Source organism: Terrapene carolina, unplaced genomic scaffold (assembly GCF_002925995.2).
Source record: "Terrapene carolina triunguis isolate 2854851 unplaced genomic scaffold, T_m_triunguis-2.0 Scaffold69, whole genome shotgun sequence".
Lineage (NCBI taxonomy): Eukaryota > Metazoa > Chordata > Testudines > Emydidae > Terrapene > Terrapene triunguis.
The window spans coordinates 37781044-37801042 of NW_020664420.1; positions in this window are offsets into that span (position 1 = coordinate 37781044).

Genomic DNA, 19999 nt, shown 5'->3' on the forward strand with positions numbered 1-19999 from the left:
ACTGCCGGCTGCTCTGTGGGGGAGGAGGGGGAGGGGGAGGGACTCTGGCTGCTAGAGGCCCTAGTGGCTGCGAGCGGCTTTCAATCAGGCCAGGCGTCCAATCAGCCGCACCGCACTCCGCAGGAGGGGAAATCCCGGACATTTCTACTTCATTAGAAATCCCCCCCGGACGGCCATTTAACACTGAAAAAGCCGGACATGTCTGGGGAAACCCGGACGGATGGTAACCCTAACCTTGAACAGAGCAGTGCTGGCAGAGGCCGGGAGAAACACGAAGATGCTCCGGGCTGGCTGCTGAGACTCAACCAGGACAAGGCCCTGTGGTAAGGGTGAAGAACGTGCTGGGGCCATGAGGAAGTGGCCCAATGAATTGTAGATGTATTTAAAGGGACATGGTAGACAGCTGCTATCTATAGGGTCCCCGGAGTGAGCAGGCTCGGCCAGGCGCTGGGACTCGGCGGGGCCTTCAGGGGGCAGGAGAAGCTGGCACTGGCTCGGTCTGTCCCGACTCTGGTGGGGGGGCCGGTGTCTCGGCCTGGCAAGCACTTGGGGGTGCTCAGGGAGGCCGGTGGCTTGGCCTGACTCTGGTGGGAGGGCGTTAGGAGTGTGGGGGGGTGATGGCTCATCCTGGCGTTCTGGGGGGCGCCGGTCGGGGGGGGAGGGGTGGCAGTGGCTCAGCCCGATGTGGCTGGGGCAGGAGGGCCGGGGCTCCTCCAGTCATGGGGGCCCCTCAGAGTCAGGGCTTCTCCTTTTACAGGTTGGGAGGGGCGTTTTGGGGTTCTGGCAGGTGGGGGCGGGGGCCTTGGGCAGAAGGGATGAGACCGGCGGGCTAGCCTCCCCGAAGTAGGGGTTCACTCGCCGCCCATGCTTATATCCCAGAAGAGGTTTGATTTTTATCTCACATACAGATTGTGACTTGGCCGGAGGGCTGAGTCACCAAAGACCTACCACAAACTGAGAAAGAGACTTTAGGCATGCGCACTTGACCAAAGGGGGTGCTCATGAGAGGTGAGTGCACCCCATTACAGGCCTCAATTTTGTCTTGTCACTGGAATGGTCAGTACTTCAGGGTTTATCAAGGCCAGTTCAGACAATACTGCCATCCCAGATTATAGAGGCCCGACCAATGCAACTTTTGTTCACTATGCCTGTGTTGCATGTGATTTTGTGTGAGCTACTCCTTCTTGGTTGACAGCTCTGTGGGGATAAAATCCCTTGTACGTTTTGTGAAGTTTGGATACACATTTCTGCTATTTATTCATTTTGATGATGTAATAATTATTTGTCACATGAGTGAGGAAAGACCAATCTTAATTTCCTGGCCCCAGTCACATGGTGTGTCAGGATTCCAGTGGCTGCTATTATACCTTCCCTTTTTAAAAAATAAGTCAACAATCATATGCAAAGAAAACATATAAGCTTAATACAGCCAATTAATAATAAAACACGCAAGTTGAAATGTCTAGGATGGAGGTTGGGGTAGCTGACCTGAACCCCCATGTAAGATGAGAGATTCATGAATGCATTTTGCTTTTGCATTTTGTTGCAATTTGCAAAATGGTTGCTTTTATTATATGCACAACACCACACTCTTTGTGCTGGACACCTTGTCTTGTATTGTGATTGCATTATTATTTCAAAATATCTGGCCTCTGTGGTGTGTTTGGCCTAGTAGTCTATCCTTCTATATGCCTTGATATTTATTTTTAATGAGATGCACTTCTGTCATTGATTACTAACACTTTAATTTGAGTTTTCACTAGCCCTGCAAATATCCAATGTTCTTTGCAAAGGCAAGTCCATTTCTTGCAATAACCTTCCTTTGACCTGGTTGAACAGTTATATCACAAATTATTCAGTCTCTAATTGGGTCATCTTTTTAACTACAAAATTCACATGACTTTCCTCTGTGACGTATATGGATTAAAGCAGCCTTTAAATTTTAGAGTAACTTTGTCTAGCAGTTTGCAATTCCCTTCACGTTCCCATTTGAATATATTATTATTATTATTATTATTATTTTATTTAACATATTGCATAGCTCCTAGAAGCCTCAGTCAGGTTGGGGTCCCATCATACTAGGCACTCTACAAACACAGGAAATAAGTCTCTACCCCAAAGAGCTGGTAGAACTCTAGTGCCTCTGGGCCTGCCACATGTAACAGCATGGAGGATTTCACTCTCTCTGTCTCTATGCTACCACTTCTCTAGGAAAACCTGAAAGTGCTGGCGCCAGCTGCTCGCTGTGCCTGGTTCCTTTCTAGAGAGAGGGATTCATTTGGTTGATTTCTACTGAAGATGTAGTTTACTTTTCATACCATGTAATAAATCTAAAATACACAGGACTGTTGGTAAGAGACTCGTCTTTATTTCCAGCCCCCACACATCTAACATGGGGCAAGGCTTCAGCAGCTATTGTTGTTAGTAGTAACGTTTAGCGTAGTCAGTAGTTCCGCAGTCCCTTCCACGACTGAGTAATCCAGGCCAGTACTTAGGGAGAACCAGTGAGTTGAGTATGTATTTAATTAGCATCAGAGCTGGAGAGCCCAGAGGACTACATGGCCTTGTCTACAGTGGTGGCCTCAGTAAAGAATCCCCTTTATAATAATAATTAGAAATGAGATTTGTCCCCTCTTGCTTGCTGGACATTTATATTATCTGCCTTGCTAATTGTTTGTATGTTGGTAGGATTTCTACCCTCCACAGGTGCTGACTTTCATTTTTCCCTGTGGGTAGTCCACTCCACTCTGTCCTGAAGCCCCACCCTTGCTCTGGCTCTTTCCGCCCCTGCTCTACCCCCTCCCTGGAGCACCTTCCACCCGCTGCCGAACAGCTGGTGAGTGCTGAGCACCCACTATTTTTTTTTTCTGTGAGTGCTCAAGCCCTAGAGCACCCACGGAGTCGGCGCCTATGCTCCCCTCTATTTCTGTTCAGATGGACAATCTGATCTCAGAAGGTCATCAAGGTGCAGCACAAAGACAAGGAAGCAGTCCTCTCCTTGATTCAACCACCACCTAACACAGTGCTTACTGGAGAAAAGCTATTCACTCACCCCTAACATCTACTCGTATTGTTCAGGGCTTGTTGTGCAGCAATCTCTCATCTCTCCATTAATTACTGGTGAAAATACACATAACTAGAAAAACAGCAAATGTCCGCAGTGAATTAATTTATTTTTCATAAATAGGAAATGCTTCCTCAGTGGAAAAGCAAAAGCTTGAAGTGTCTCTTCATGTTCCAATTTTTGTTCTGAAGCTGCCTGTTTGGTTGCTCCCTCTTCCTTTCTATTTAAACCCACCACAATCAATTTATTATGACATTAAAATAATATTGTGGCTAGGGGAGGAAGTACTTTTGAGAGACATTCAAGTTCCACAGCTGGAAAGGAGGGGGGGAAAAATCAGGACTACATGAGTCTAATTGATTGTGTTATAGAATAAAATTAGCTGGAGCCAAAGAGCAGCAAAATGCACTCACCTTTTATTGTAAGCGTTTTGGAGCTGTGCTAAATGGAAGGAAAAAAATCAGCTCTTCACCAGTGGCACAGGGCATTATTAGAAAATAAAAAATAATTAGTTGTAGAAACAAGAAGTGAATTGTGCAAAGTGTTTTGCCAGGATTCCAGTAATGGCGTCTCTATTGAGGCCTACCCTTCACAAATACTTCTTTCCCTCCCTCCCTCCCAAAAGCAGCACTCCTTCTCAAATAGGTTTTAATAGATTTTTTTTTATTTCCTTTCTGCTCTTTGTTTTCAAACACATAGGTAGGTACACACACACACACACACACACACACACACACACACATATATATATACACTATAAATTTTAGCAAGATTTAGACAAATTCCTCTTCTGTACTGTATGACTACACTAATAAATACACAGCTCCCTATCAGCCCCCTGCAGAAGAAGTCAGTTGTCTTCAGATCAAATCAGAGGCCTGTTTTTTTTTTCTTGTGCGCTGCATTATTAAAAAGGATTTTTAATTAGCCGAGAGACAGTGTTCCCAGTGCCCATGAAATGCTACTGGAATTTTAATTTCTTAGCCACACCTAAAAGTAATTATCTCGTGAAAAAACTATGTTTAAAGGGTCACCATCAAGTGGATTAGAACTATGACCTCCCACAATACTGGAACAAGCTGATGGGTTTGGTGGTTTTGGATTGTAAATCTATATTTTGTTTTTAAATATGCTCTGAAAAGGAGACAGCAATGCCCTTGTGCCCTTTTATTGCCTCTATTTGATGTATTATGAAGGTTTAAAAAGTTCTGCTTGTTTTTTACATCTGAAATTCAGGCCACATCTCTAACCATTTTTCCTAAAAGACACTGGCTGACTGGAAAACTAGAGGATTATAACCTAACAGGCATTAAAAAAGTGAAATCTAGGCAATTGAGAGGGTGCTAGTATACTCCGACAATTACAAAACTTGACATGCCTAAGGTGGAAATCAAGACATTTAATTTCCTCTTTATATTCTGGAGAGAAACAAAAAAGGATACAACCCTTTCTTCCCCCCACCCCCGATTTCTTTTCATGTCACCTTTTAGTCCCCTGACAAGATGCAGTGATGAAAATAGCTATATGTACCAGCCTATATATGGTCTCAACTGATGTTTGGAAGAAAGGAATAGGGAGAAATTTATATTAAACAATTTTTTCCCTAGGCTAATACTTTGTCAACTTCTGTCTGAAGCGTAGTTTGCGGAGCTATACGCTACTGAGAAATGGGAATTATAAGTAGGATAGTAACTTCATGTGTATGTGTGGTAGAGAGACAGTATAGGCATGTATACCCCTTTGTAATACATTTTTAGATGCTGAAAATATATTTTTTTTCCATACCAATTTTGTATTTCTATTTGGCAAACATCAATTCTTTTCTTTCTCCTGAATGAAGGAAAAATTAAGTTGTCTGCTTGCTTGTTTTTTTAAAAAGAGCTTCCACAAGTCTATACCTGATAGTGCCAAAATATTTTTGCTTGTATGTCAGCATAGCTCTGTGGCTAGTATTTAACTATTGCTCCACAGCCAATAGAAGGAACACAATGTATTGTTTTGGTGGGCCTCGCTTGTTAAAAAAATTCTCGATGATGAGATGAGAGAGATTCAGTGGGGAGGATGGATTGCTCAGGAGACTGATAATGGGATATTAATGGCCTTTTGCTGCTAGGGCACCTGTTGAAGTCCAGTCCAGGCCTGTAATGGTTGACAGCTGTTTCCATGCGATAGCTGTTCGGTGAAACTGAACTATTTGAAGTAGTTCATGGAGTCATTTCAATTTCTGATGGACAGGTGTCCACACAATAAGAAGCACTGTAATTGTCACCCTGGCTGGCGGTTGAGCATACAGGTTTTGTGACTGAATAGGCATGAGGACTGACTGACCTCGACATGGATAACTTCCAGGTCAGAGCTGAGGCCCATTTTCAGGGCTTGTAGGGAAGCTTGTGCTGTTGCTACCTGTGCTCTATTGGTTCTGTGAATAAAAATAGGACTTCAGTCTTTAGGGCTCTCAATTCAGCACCTTTCATAAGCACTAAATCTGTACAACTATTGGAAAAAGAGCAAACTTTTGAATTCAGAGGACTTTCCATCTCAGACTGGTGAGATCAAGGCAGCTCAAATTTGGGGAGTATTATCTTGAACCGTGTCTGTCTGGACATTCCCTAAAGCATTTTGTGAGTACTCAGTACAAAGTAGTCTTTTTTTTTCCTCTCAGATATATTCTTCTTAGCCTATGCGCAACGTGCCTCAGGTGACATGTGACCAGGGTTCATCACCGAATTTGGTCCCCTGTTTGGATCATTAGGTTCCCTGGCCTGGGTCGAGCATTGACAGGTAGTGTGACATGAACGCTGATCCATAACCTCCAAAATATATTCTGATTACAGAGATGGATCTGACATTGCCAGAAAATATTAATCACAGCTTTAAACAAATAAAGGGATAGACTGACTTATATTTGCTCATTCTTGATACATAGTTGATGCAGTCTTGTGTGAAATATCTTTGATGGGCACCGCAATAATATCATGCCCCCCCTTTGCAGAGCTGATGAAGCCCCTAATAAGCTCCTCCTCTGTAGAAGTGGGACTTTATTAATGACCTTCCCCCACCCCCAATTTAGGTAACTCCCTATCCCTTGAACTTTTTGTTTTTTCTCCCCACCCCCAACCTATTGCATCTGAACCCTCACCATTCCTACAAACAAGGAAAGCATGAAGATGACTGCATTTTAAGTGACAAACTTCCTCCACCGCATGGCACAAGCTTTCTCCACCTCATGGCATCTTCTCCACTAATGATACCCATCTTAATATTCCTTTCACATCCTTCTCTCACTCCCTCCTCTGTACCTTCTTCCATCTTATCATGTTATGCATAGAGCACCCTTCCACACCCTGCTCATAAAAGCACCAGTCTCACCCCATTCAAATCCCCCTCTAAAAGCTAGTGCTGTGTTGACTGCAAGAAAGGAATTTGCAAACATACATACAAGCCAAAATAGTTGTCAAGCCATCAGGACAGGGATTGTCTCTGAGTAAGTTTGTACAGAGCCTAACCCCATATTGGTCCCCATCCTGATTGAGGCATTTGGGTACTACCCTAAAATAAACATTGATGATAATGGTATATTTGCAGAAAGTAAGTAATTCCATGGCCTTTTTACTGTAGGCCCGGTTCTAGTGCACTCCCCGCCCCCTTATTTTTGTTTGTTAGCATCACTTATGCAATCTTTAAAATATAGATTTTTTTTTAAAACTCTTGGGGTAGGGACCTTGTCTTTTACATGTTCTATAAAGCTAGTACTTAGTTGGGGACTGTAAAAATAAGAAGTTAGGTGCACTAAACATTAAAATTGTTCAGGATAGTTCTTCCTATGCCTCTTCTCCTTACTGCTGAATTTCACATACAGCTTGGTTTCACTTTAAATTGGGAATCAAACACACTTGCACCCATGCAAATCAGATGGCAGGATTGGGGTCTTAGATTGTCAGCTCTTCCTGTGTCTTTATACATCACCTAACACAAAGGGAGCCTCGATCCTAGGACCTTTAGTCATCATCACAGTATAGTTGGTAAATACAGGGGCCCACCTTCCATACTTGTGGATGGAGCAGAGGCCAGGAGGGTAGCCTGTGTTAGGCTAAACCTGAAAGAAAGGCTTAATAAGAAAAGCAGCAGCCCCGTGTCCCTTTAGTCTGTTTATTACCTTTGACTTTGAATGATTTTATGTAGTCATCTTAAGCAAAACTTGTTATGGAAAACATTATATAGCTGAATCATCTGAATAATAGATGAAACACATATAAACATCCAGTCCCAATGCTGGATCCATTTAACACTGAATGTCAGCAGAACATTTGTTTATACATAGCTAGTAAGTGCACAAAGGATAACTGTGCCAAACGGAAAATATATTCTCTATTTTTAGATCCAGTATTTGTAAATACTTCAATCCACTGTCCAGTGGAGGGAAAAAGTCGTGGTCCCTGGTGCAGATTTGTAAGACCAGATTGTTGTTAATGATTGTATACAAAAAATAAAAATATACTTATTCAATTGTTGGGATATAATAAAATGTTGCAAACAAACCAACCAACTTGCCAGTTAGCAAAAGCAAAATAATCATTTTTAGAACATTCTGTTTCCATTCCGGCAGTATAGGAGAAACACATTAAGAGCCTCATCTCCAATGGGAAAAAATGCATTTCTTATATAAATGCATATTATCCAGATCAATTGATTGATCTATCAAACATCAATCAACACAGCATCTGTCTGTCCACTTATTCATCTGGAGTGAGAGAAGGGGGAAAACACATAATTGGCTCCATAATAGAATCACACTTTTAGCCCAATTACTAAGACCATGAATGAAATATGAAGGTTCTATTACTCAAAAGGAAAGTAAATATTTATTATTTTTCTGTAGCCATCATTTATGCTACAAAACAGTTTAAGAGCAGAAACTCATGTTTAAATTTATATATTCTCTGTCAAAAATGTGTCCATTTTGAATGCAGGTGTATTTTTAATGTCATTGTGCAATTGGAAAACTGCATTACAAATGATTGAGGGATCAGCAAAGTAAACAGCTGCCAAAATCATGTCGCCTATTATGACATACAGTATCCCAGTGTAGTAATAAGATTTGGAACTAAAATTTGCTTTCATTGTAGAGCTGGAATAACAACTAGACATATAGATAATATATCATGTTGTCTCCAGCTCTCTAAAATAAACACATTCAGTCTACACAGTGTATGTGTGTGGTGGGCGATGGGGTGGAGAACTCAAAGAAATGTTTGATAATTCCAAATTCTCTTTGTAAATGTTATAGTCCAGAATAAGGAGGTAGTCTAGAGAGGATTAATTATCTTGGAGAATAAACTAATAACTCTACCTAATAGTGACTCTTAGGAGGAAAAAACATAATTCTCTATATAGTGAGCTAGAGATTTTATTTGTAAGATCACTAAAGTACAGTTTTAAGGTCTGCAAAGCATATTCCAGTTTCTGCCTGCTAATGAATCAAGCCTTGGGACGAGGATATTATTTGTTACAGAAGATTATTTAGGTTTTACGATGTGGAGTTAGGGTCCAGATGAAAACCTGGAGATTTACATTTTTATCCCGCATTGACCTTTTGGCTTCATTCCTTAATTAAGCAAGGCATGGTAAAGAAAGTGATTATTATGAGGCGGCCACATCCCAAGGGTGTTATGAGGTACCAGACACAGTTAAACTATCTCAAGACAACCATGTTCTCTAGAGTTACTTTATTGCTATTATAAAAAATCTTTATTATGGGGGAAAATATGTATTTTTATGCTAGAAGAAGATGAAGATGACAGTTTAGGCTGTTGAACGGTAGTTTCAGTTGAGCCTTGTGCCCACAGAGATTGTAAAACATCTAAGACTGGGCGGCCTCTTGATTGGCTTCTCAGGATTCTAAAGGGGTAGATTAATCTTTGTAAAATTCATAGTTGGAACATTCTACCATTAACTGGCACTTTTCTGTTATCAAGATACTTTATGAAACTGAAAAAGTCCTATTACACTTGCTAAAAAGGCAACTTTGGGGGTGTGGTTCCAATGAAACCATCATATCTCTGGAGTATTAGATATTCTACTGTGCTCTATGCTTGATAAAGCCCCAAGAAGGGAAGGATCTTCTGAAAACCCCTCTCATTTTTTCATTGTTCATAATATACTGTTTCAAGGGCCCAATGCTGTGGGATGCGGAGCCCCATAAGTTTCCTTTGTCTTCAGTTGGAATTGAGGGCATCCACACTTGCCCAGACTGAGCCTTAACTCCTCATGGTTTTAGGAAGGGCTTTGATTTCCATGCATAATATCTGCTTTTAGCCTTTGTGATAAATCATATTGACAGTTCAGTGTAATGCCCAACTAGCTGGCTGGAATCTTCTCAACTTCTGAGGGAAGAAATATACGTGTTCTTGTTTCTGTTGATTTGACTTCTTTGTGATGTTTTCTGGTGCCATTGCTTTTTGTGAACCTACTCAAAAAGGCTGACAAAGGAGGTGCTGTCGTCGTCATGAATAAATTGGAATATGACCAAGAGGCTGCTAGACAGCTCTCTAACACCACATTCTACAGGCCATTATCCTCTGATCCCACTGAGGATTACCTAAAGAAACTACACCATCTGCTAAAAAAACTCCCTGACAAAGCACAGGAACAAATCTGTACAGACACATGCCTAGAACCCCGACCAGGGGTATTCTATTTGCTACCCAAGATCCATAAACCTGGAAATCCTGGACGCCCCATCATCTCAGGCATTGGCACCCTAACATCAGGCTTGTCTGGTTATGTGGACTCTCTCCTCAGACCCTACGCTACCAGCACTCCCAGCTATCTTCGAGACACCACTGACTTCCTGAGGAAACTACAATCCATCGGTGATCTTCCAGAAAACACCATCCTGGCCACTATGGACGTAGAAGCCCTCTACACCAATATTCCACACAAAGATGGACTACAAGCTATCTGGAACAGTATCCCCGATAATGTCACAGCTAACCTGGTGGCTGAACTTTGTGACTTTGTCCTCACCCACAACTATTTCACATTTGGGGACAATATATGCCTTCAAGTCAGCGGCACTGCTATGGGTACCTGCATGGCCCCACAGTATGCCAACATTTTTATGGCTGACTTAGAACAACGCTTCCTTAGCTTTCGTCCCCTAACGCCCCTACTCTACTTGCGCTACATTGATGACCTCTTCATCATCTGGACCCATGGAAAAGAAGCCCTTGAGGAATTCCACCATGATTTCAATAATTTCCATCCCACCATCAACCTCAGCCTAGATCAATCCACACAAGCGGTCCATTTCCTGGACACTACTGTGCTAATAAGCGATGACCACATAAATACCACCCTATACCCGAAACCTACTGACTGCTACACTTACCTACATGCCTCCAGCTTCCATCCAGGACACACCACACGATCCATTGTCTACAGCCAAGCTCTAAGATATAACCGCATTTGCTCCAATCCCTCAGATAGAGACAAGCACCTACAAGATCTCTATCAAGCATTCTTAAAACTACAATACCCACCCGCTGAAGTGAAAAAACAGATTGACAGAGCCAGACGAGTACCCAGAAGTCACCTCCTACAAGACAGGCCCAACAAAGAAAATAACAGAACACCACTAGCTGTCACCTTCAGCCCCCAACTAAAACCTCTCCAGCCCATCATCAGAGATCTACAACCTATCCTGAAAGATGATCCTTTACTCTCACAGAACTTGGGAGACAGACCTGTCCTCGCTTACAGACAACCCCCCAACCTAAAGCAAATACTCACCAGCAACCGCACATCACTGAACAAAAACACTGACCCAGGAACCTATCCTTGTAACAAAGCCGAGTGCCAACTCTGTCCACATATCTATTCAAGTGACATCATCATAGGACCTAATCACATCAGCCATACCATCAGGGGCTCGTTCACCTGCACATCTGGCCATTCAATGACAGACCTGCGGGTGGCTATCTTACAACAGAAAAACTTCAAACACAGACTCCAACGAGAGACTGCTGAGCTGGAATTGATATGCAAACTAGATACAATCAACTCAGGATTGAATAAGGACTGGGAATGGCTGAGCCATTACAAACATTGAATCTTTCTCCTCTTGTAAGTATTCTCACACTTCTTATCAAACTGTCTGTACTGAGCTATCTTGATTATCATTTCAAAAGTTTTTTTCTCTTACTTAATTGGCCTCTCAGAGTTGGTAAGATAACTCCCACCTGTTCATGCTCTCTGTATGTGTGTGTATATATATCTCCTCAATATATGTTCCACTCTATATGCATCCGAAGAAGTGGGCTGTAGCCCACGAAAGCTTATGCTCTCATAAATTTGTTAGTCTCTAAGGTGCCACAAGTACTCCTGTTCTTTTTTCTTATAGTGCTGATGATGATCAATGGACAATATTATAATGTGAATACATTTTCACAACTAAATATGAAGTCCAACTTTGAAAAGTTATTCTGTGAAAATGACATTGGGGGGCTCCGTGATTATTTCTAAGTGACTCCAGAACATGAGAGGCTTTAAGTTTACAGTAACAAACCAATGTGAATGTAGGATGGACCAAAAAGAAAGGCATAAAACAGATTTCATTGTTAAGATTGTAAAGGAATGTTCTAAACAGAATGTTTAAAATATATGAAAAATACCTTGCCAGTAACATGAACATTGTTACTAAGGAGGGACTACCTGTCAATACAATGTATTGATGTTTGAAATGTTATACACGAGTCACAGTAGGAAAGGATGCTCTTTGGTTAAAGTTCAGGACTGGCAGTCAGGAGATCAAATATCTTTGTTTGGCTCAGCCATAGAGTTTAAAGGATAGCTATAACAGTAGTCATTGATACTTACACCCATCATATGACGAAGGTGTTAATCTTTTGTAACCCTGACACATGTCTGATGATTGGGCCAGGAAACGGACCAAACGCTTACTAGCATTCCCAGGTGTTGCATATTTATTACTTCATGCTGTTAACTATAAATCTGAACAGGTGTTGTGGTGTTGCTTAAGATGTGTTCTTTGTCTAGGACCCTGATCAATTGTTCTAAACTAAGCAAACATAGGCTTGGCTAGTATGCAAATAGGAAACTTCCAAGGAAAGCCCAGGTTTTACAAGTAATGGTGTTGAGGAGTCAACAGGTGTCACTCTTCCCTCTTCCAGCAGCATAAACCCCTTTAGCAACATGGGAAGGGCCATCTTTTGGATGAGACAAAGGAAAGCCGAGGCCTTGACTGGTTGTGATTATTAAAGCCCCATCACACTTTCCACAAGATTAACTGTGTTAACCTCTGTGCTGGGCTGATTGCATTCTGTCTTCCTAAATTTCCCTATAGTTTCAACTGTACAAGTTAATCTTCCCTTCTTGTTCTAAACTGTTGTGCACTTTTGCTGTGCACTGTTCAGTAGGTGTTATGTTTCATCCAAGAGGTGACTGTATGTCAGTGATGGCTATATATACTGCATAGTCCAAATCATGTCTAGCCTCATTGGGTACATCTACACAGCAACTAGACACCAGGAGCTGGCCTGGGGCTCAGGCTGAAGGGCTGTTTCTTTGCAGTGTAGACTTCTGGGCTTAGGCTGGAACTCTGGCTCTGGGACCCTCCCACCTCACAGGATCCTAGGGTCTGAGCTCCAGCCTAAGTGCAGAAGCCTACACAGCAATGAAACAGCCCTGCAGCCTGATTCACCCTACAAGCCAGAGTCAGTTGGCATGGGCCAGGTGCGGGTGTGTAGTTGCTGTATGGTGCCTAAAGAGGGTTGAAGGCAGTGATGAGCTCCCAAAATCATAATAACCGGTTCCCTACTGGGTCCTCGGCGGCACTTCGGGGGGGCCTTTACTCGCTCCAGGTTCTCGGCGGCATTTTGGCAGCGGGTCCTTCACCCGGAGCGAGTGAAGACCCCCTCCCCCTCGCCGCCGAAGTGCCGCCGAAGACCCAGTAGGGAACCGCACAGTGAGTACAAGCCCCACGTGCCTGTCTTCCCCCCCCACACACCCATCCGACCCCAACCCACTTCCTGCCCCCGACTGCCCCCCTAAGAACCCGCAACCCATCAACCACCCCGCTCCTTGTCCCCTGACCACCCCCTCCTGAGACCCCCCACCCTAACTGTCCCCCAGGACCGCACCCCCTACCCAACTCGCCCCGCTTCCTGTCCCCTGACTGTCACAACCCCATCCACCACCACCCCGACAGACCCCCGGAACTCCCACGCCTACCCAACCCCCCCACCATTCCCCATCCCCTGACCGCCCCCCTGAACCTCTGCCCCCTCCAACCGCTCCCTGCCCCTTATCCAACTCCTCCCAGCCCCAGCCCGGCCCCTTACCATGCTGCTCAAAGCGGCAGAAGCTGCAGAGCTGCCCAGAGCGCTGGCGGCGCGGCGCGCTGGGGCTCTGCGAGGGCGGGGAAGCAGGGGAGGGGCCGGGGAAGGCAGGGGAGAGGCCGGGAGAGCCTCCCCAGCTGGGAGCTCAGGCGGGCCGGACGGGATGGTCCCGCGGACTGGATGTGGCCCGCGGACAGGAGTTTGCCCACCCGCCGGCCCCTTTACAACCGGTTCTACACCGGCTTCTAAATTTAACAACCAGTTCTTGCGAACCGGCTCCAGCTCACCACTGGTTGAAGGAATCTGAGGAATGACAATCCATGTTTTCTACACGGGCCAGATCCAGTCTGGGGTCTTACACTAAGGGAGTGCAAGTATGGCTCAAATATAGTGTCCAGCTACTGCACTAGCAAAGTACCTCCCTCAAAGCCGTCTGAGTCACCATCTATCCCAGACACAGTGGCATCTGGAGCAATCTCTAGGGTGATATATTACTCTGCACGTCCATCCCATGTGGGCCTCTGCCTCAAAGACAGAACTGAGCCTTTGCTCTTCAGATCCATTCATAGGGCAGCGTGAGGGAGTGGAGGGTGATTTGGAAGCTTCTGGATGAAAGGTGCTATGGGCCTGAGCTGGAAATCCTCTCCTTTGTAAGCAGTCCTCACTCGGGCAGATACTGCCTTTGACTTCAGCCGGGACTATACATGCGAATAAGGACTACTTGCATAAGTAAAGATTCACAGGATTGGGCCCAATGTAAATGTAAATCATTGCTCTTGCTCTTTAATGATTGTGTTGCACTTTTCTCTCAGGTTGTGATATTGGTGGTGATAACCTAGCTGAATTCAAGTTTGGGTAAGTACATCTTGCCCACCTTTAATTCTTCCTGCATTTTGGTTGGATTCATTCTTTGTCGCTTCATATCCTAAACTATTGTGCTGTATTGCTGGGAAACGTGTGATTAATTTCAGTGACTGGGGATTACACACACCTATTTTAGTGTGTAGTGCCAGGACATAATATTAATGTCAGGAATTATTATTTTTCTGCTTACCAAAAGACAACAAAAGGTGATTATTAACATCTTAATGTTACTCCCCATCTAGTTATTAAACTCCTGCTAATACTTGAACTCCTGAAACATAATGCTGAAATGATGTGGTTGAGTGATTGTGTATTTAAAGCAAGTCAAATGTCAGGGTAGAAAACATATAATTATCATGGAAAATAAGCTAGCTTTTTAAAAAAATAATATGAATTTGATAGCCTGATTTCTACTATCTAATGTTTCCTTCTGAGGATTGAAAACCATTTTCAGTGTCCCTCTCCCTTTGCACACAGTGTCCCCCTGGGATGCTGGGCCCAGGAGCCCTTTCCAAGATGGGACACAATATTACAGCTTGGTTTGTGCACCAGCATCCTTAATATTTCCTTCCTTTCAGAAGCAAATAGAGCATACCCTTATCTGAATGCTAATTTCCTAGTTAAAACCCTCCCTTGCTGACAAGGGACTGAAAGAGTTTTAAATCACAGATGTAGAGTATCAAATGCAATAATGCTCTTGCAATAGTGCATTGAAGCCTCAATTAATTAACCCTTGGGCTAAGTAGGCAGGTACATGGTGGTGGCCACAGGCGGTGGATGGATGAGATTTAAATGTGCATCTCATTTCCTCAGCACGGAACATGCCGTTTGGTTCAGAAAGGAGTCATTTTGCACACTCGCCTCATTTACTCTCGGCTTTAATCCCTTTAATTCCACCTGAGATCCAAGCAAGAATGGGAAAGGAAAGCGAGGTGTAAAAGGCTACAGAGCTGGGCTTTGTTTACATACCCACCTCCCTGGGGAGCCCCCCCAACAGAGCCAGGGCTTCTCGCCTTTTCATCAGGCTGTAGGGCTCCAAAGCAGTTGTCATATGGAAATAGTTAAACAGAGATTACGGGGAGCACTTCACTGCAATCCACCCCATTTAGAAAATTAAAAGCAAAGGGAGGGTAGAGAGAGGAGAATGCAGATTAGAGGCAGGAGTGGGGATCATCAGCAGCGACTAGAGAAGTGTGGGTCAAACTGCAGAGGCCGTGCTCTGGGCCTTATGACACCCTGGTACCAGCTGCTGCTTTTCCTTCTTTTCCTCCTCCTATAGACTCATGTTTACCCTAAAATAGCACAACTAATATGCATAGTATATAGATTTCTCTCTATATATGATCTATAAATATAATATTTATGTAATATATAAAACATCCACAAGAAAGGGAGTGAGATCTTGCTATATCCCATATGAGTAAACCAGACAAAAGCTATAAAAATACCTCAACTATTTGTATGAATTTTTAAAGACAATTGGTTTGCCTGTATTTGCCCCCCTTTTGTGCTTGCTTTCCATGGTTGTTCTAGGGCAGTGATTTATTGGCAGAACTGTTTGCCAAAATTTTTAGCAAATGTTGCAGCTATTGGTGGAAAATGAATTTCAGATTTATAGTAGTGAGTTATTGCACTGGAAATCTGACATCTCAGCATTATGCTCACCCAATCAAGGATACACAGACAAACCATGTGACTTGTGTGACCACACAACCCAGCCAGAATTTAAATTATAGAATATTAGCAACAAAGGTCACCTGAACAAGTTCCAGACCAAGACCAAGAATTAGTCACAGAAAATTTTCAGTGAATTATTTAGAATAATGAACAAATTTCAGAAAATCACAATCTGTTCATGGCCAATCACTAATAGAAAAGGTGCAAAATGTGTCTCATTCTTCACTATGGATGATTTGCCCACTTCTATTATAGGGATCTAGAGACAGCTCCATATACCACAGAGCGCTCTGTGTAGACAGGGGAGAGATTCATATATTATAGAGTATATACTATACTTGCATACACCGCTAGCCATTGCACTAGCACTACGGGGCTATAAATCTGCAGAACTCTTTATATGACTATATACGGTACATGGCTATTTCTCTAGCTCTCACTCTCTATACAACCAGAGAGCCAGGGCTATAGCCCCAGCGGCATCAGAAGAGGCTGTGTGGATACAAATGGTTCTCCGGCTCGGTCCAGCTAATGGTTGCACGTTGCAGAGCTGGGGCTGTTTAGGTCTCTCTACAGTGCCGCCAGCTTTTATGTTTATCGGCTGCACATAAAAATATTGTCAAGGCAACAAACGCCCTCTCCCCGCCGGCTGGCAGCTGACGCCTGACAAACTCATCGCACCGCTGAGCTGCGGGGTGGCGCCCCTTGTGCCGAAGGAGAACGTCCCCAGCCGAGCCCTTGGCCGGGCGGAGGCGAGGAGCCGGGGAGCTGCTGGTCGGTGCTTGTTGTGCTGACACAAGAGCTGCCCCCCCCGCCCCGCGCCCGGCTGCAGGTCCCGCACTGCACCGTGTAACTCTCCAGCTCATTTCTCTCCACGCGATTTACCATCTGTGAGCTCGTCTTTAACCTAATAAAAATCATCTAGCTTTTGACTAACAAGAAAAGGAAACAGTGCTCATTGTGGGGTTTGGGGGAAATGGCTTCGCTAATCTGCAGGATGAGAATGGAGTGATTTATAGGCGGATTTAACTGGAGGCTATGATTAGGGGGCTGGTAGTAAGTGCATTAGATGTCTAAGTGTGGCAATAGAGTAAATAGGCGTTTTATTTATCGCAGTGCCAGGGGCCTCTTAGCGGAAGAGCGCTTCTCCAAATTGAAATATAGCAGAGTTTACACTCCTGATTAGGGCTTCAAGCGCAGAGCCCAAGGCTATCAGCGAGCAGAAACAACGCTCGCTGACACCTAATTGTCACTGGATTAATGTGCAAACAGGGACAGCAAACAGCAACAACAAATAACCCAGTGTCAGAGCTGCTGGTGGCAGTGTCCACTAAGTGACTTGGGCCCAAATTGAGGTTTATATCTCAAAATCCACCGAGATCAATGTATCAGTCCGTTAGTCAGGACTGGAGATATTTCGTCATTGTTTGGTGGGTATTTACGTATTGTACAGGTGTGGATCTAGCTATAGAAAAATAGACATACCCATTTTATATAGTTAGATACACACCTAGACCATATGCAAATTATACATATGACATACACAGGACCAGCAGGTATTCAGAGCATCTTCCACTCTAGCAGTCTAATTCCCTTTTCAATTGCCCAAAACGCTTGAGAATTCTTTGAACAGATATAACACAAATGTGTAAATATAAGAAAATGCATGTGTGCCCCATCATATGCATAAGAGCAATCATCCGTTTGTACAGTACCTTGAAAATGTAAAGGGATATATAACTGCTTATTAGTATGTGCTTACATGTATATGAAAGTGCATACAGTGAGTGCATAAACATATATATGCAATATCATTCCATTGATTTTTTTTTCTTATTTATGCTCCAAAATTCATAGCAATTAAGATACATTTGTGTGGCTAAGGCCTTTCTCTCTAGGATCTTGTGATTTTCACTGGCATCTTCATATAAAATTTTATAACCCTGTTTGTGAATCAAATCATTCCCACAGCAACAGATTCAATCTGGGTCGCCACCTGTCCAACTTTGGACCAGAGCAAGCCATTTGGGCAGCTGAGCTCTGTTTTTTCCACTTGTGTTTGCTACAAGATATTTTTGAGTAAGATCTGGATACAGCCAATATATTCTTTGGAGGGGGAAGAGAGAAAAAACATAATTTCTCCCAGCACCCTCTTTCCTTTAAACTGAGAAATTGGTGGCAGTTCCATCTAACAAACAGAGGGGACTATAAAATGGGCTAAAACAAATGAAGGAATAGGTTACCAGCCAAGGAGTTCATATGTGCAATCATTTTTCTTCTATAATTAGCCATTTAAGGAGGAAAAGTCACAAATACATGATTTGTGTCTCTAAATGTATTTCTAAAGTTCTTAAGTTTTATTGAGCATGAAAGTTGGTCTTTCCCTGTGTTAAGAACTGAAAAAGCTATAGAGCTAGCTAGTAGCTCAATGGTGCAAAATCTTATGATTTAATCTTGACATTTGCAATTTTTTGCTGTAAAATATTACTTTATTTCAGGACTTTAGTGTAAAACCTCGTAATTCCCTTTAAGCTCCATTTGATTGTCAATTGCACAACTCTTTCCAAAGCTTAAAGCTTATGATTTTTATACACATATGATTTATTTCTTTTGTGCTACAATATAATGTACTTTGGTACAGATTCTACTTATTTCTCTTGCATCCTGATCTTTTCTGTCTAGTATCCGGGATTTTTGTAGCGATAGTGCTGGAATATAGGAGTTTGGCTATAGATTTAATCTAGAAATGGTTCAAACCTTCTTTGTGATTGAACCAGCTGCATCTCTGAGTTACTCTATTTAATACATTTCCAGGAAGTAGTGGTCTTGCTATCTGCATATTTGGAGAAAGAAATTGAATCGGTTTTCAGTACTGAAATCAGTCCAATAGCTATTTACGCACAATTTATTTCACAGTTTCAAGGATGAGGGGTAGGGGGATAGGAGTTCATTTGCAAAAGTTGCAAACATTTCAGATTTTTCGTTAGTTCATTAGGGGCCAGAAAATCATAAAACTGGGTTTGCAACAGGGAAGTCCCAAATTCATTTTACTAACAATATGCTTGATGAATTCAATGTATTTTTAATCCAAGTGTAAAACTCTAAGGACATCCAAGGTGCTGACTAGAGCATGAAAATCTAAATTAATGCTCTGCCAGAATGACAGTACTTAAACAACCAAAATATCACCCACAGGCATTAGGCTTTCTGAGAAATTCATAATCTATATATTGTTATTGTAAAGATAGTGAATCCATGCAGAAAATAATTCACAAATTATAATTAGCATGGCTCCCAATAGATGACCAAAGGCTTTAAATATAAATTTTACATTTTACGATTTAAAAAAGCTATACAATCCTGTAATATATAATTACCAAGTATATACATTGTAAAATGACCATACTGGTCAGTATATCAGCAAAGAGTCATAAATCAAGAGGTTTTTTTCTTAGTTGTATATTATGTTGATAATCAACATAAGAATTAGACAAAAGTTATCAGATAATAGACTTTGGGTATGTAAAGCCATATGTTCACTTGTAGCTGATGGAACATTTAAAACAACTTTAGTTAATGTTTTAGATATTCATTTATACCTGTAGTCCTCCTTCAAACAAAACTGCCATTGAAGGTAACAAGCCTTTTGCCTGAATAAAGAATGCACAACCGGGCTGTAACTGTGTGATTATGCAATATTTTGCATCAAGGAATACTGGGCATTATAATGCAGAGAAAGCACCCTCCTCCTCCTCCCACTTCTGAATAGCATATTAGATACAAGAACTCAGATTTGAGCTTCTGAAAAATATCCATGTTAATTTACAAATGGTAACAAACTAACTACACTTAGACCCTGATTGTGCAATCAGATCTGAAGGTCAAGACTCATTGCAGGCTCTGCACAGCACAGATCTCCTGGTTAGCACATCTGATTGCAGAATCAGGGCCTAACTATATTCCTCACTAGCAGATCCAACTGGAGAAATAAAGCTTTTGGCCCCAATTCTTCAACTGATAGACATGGGCACAACAC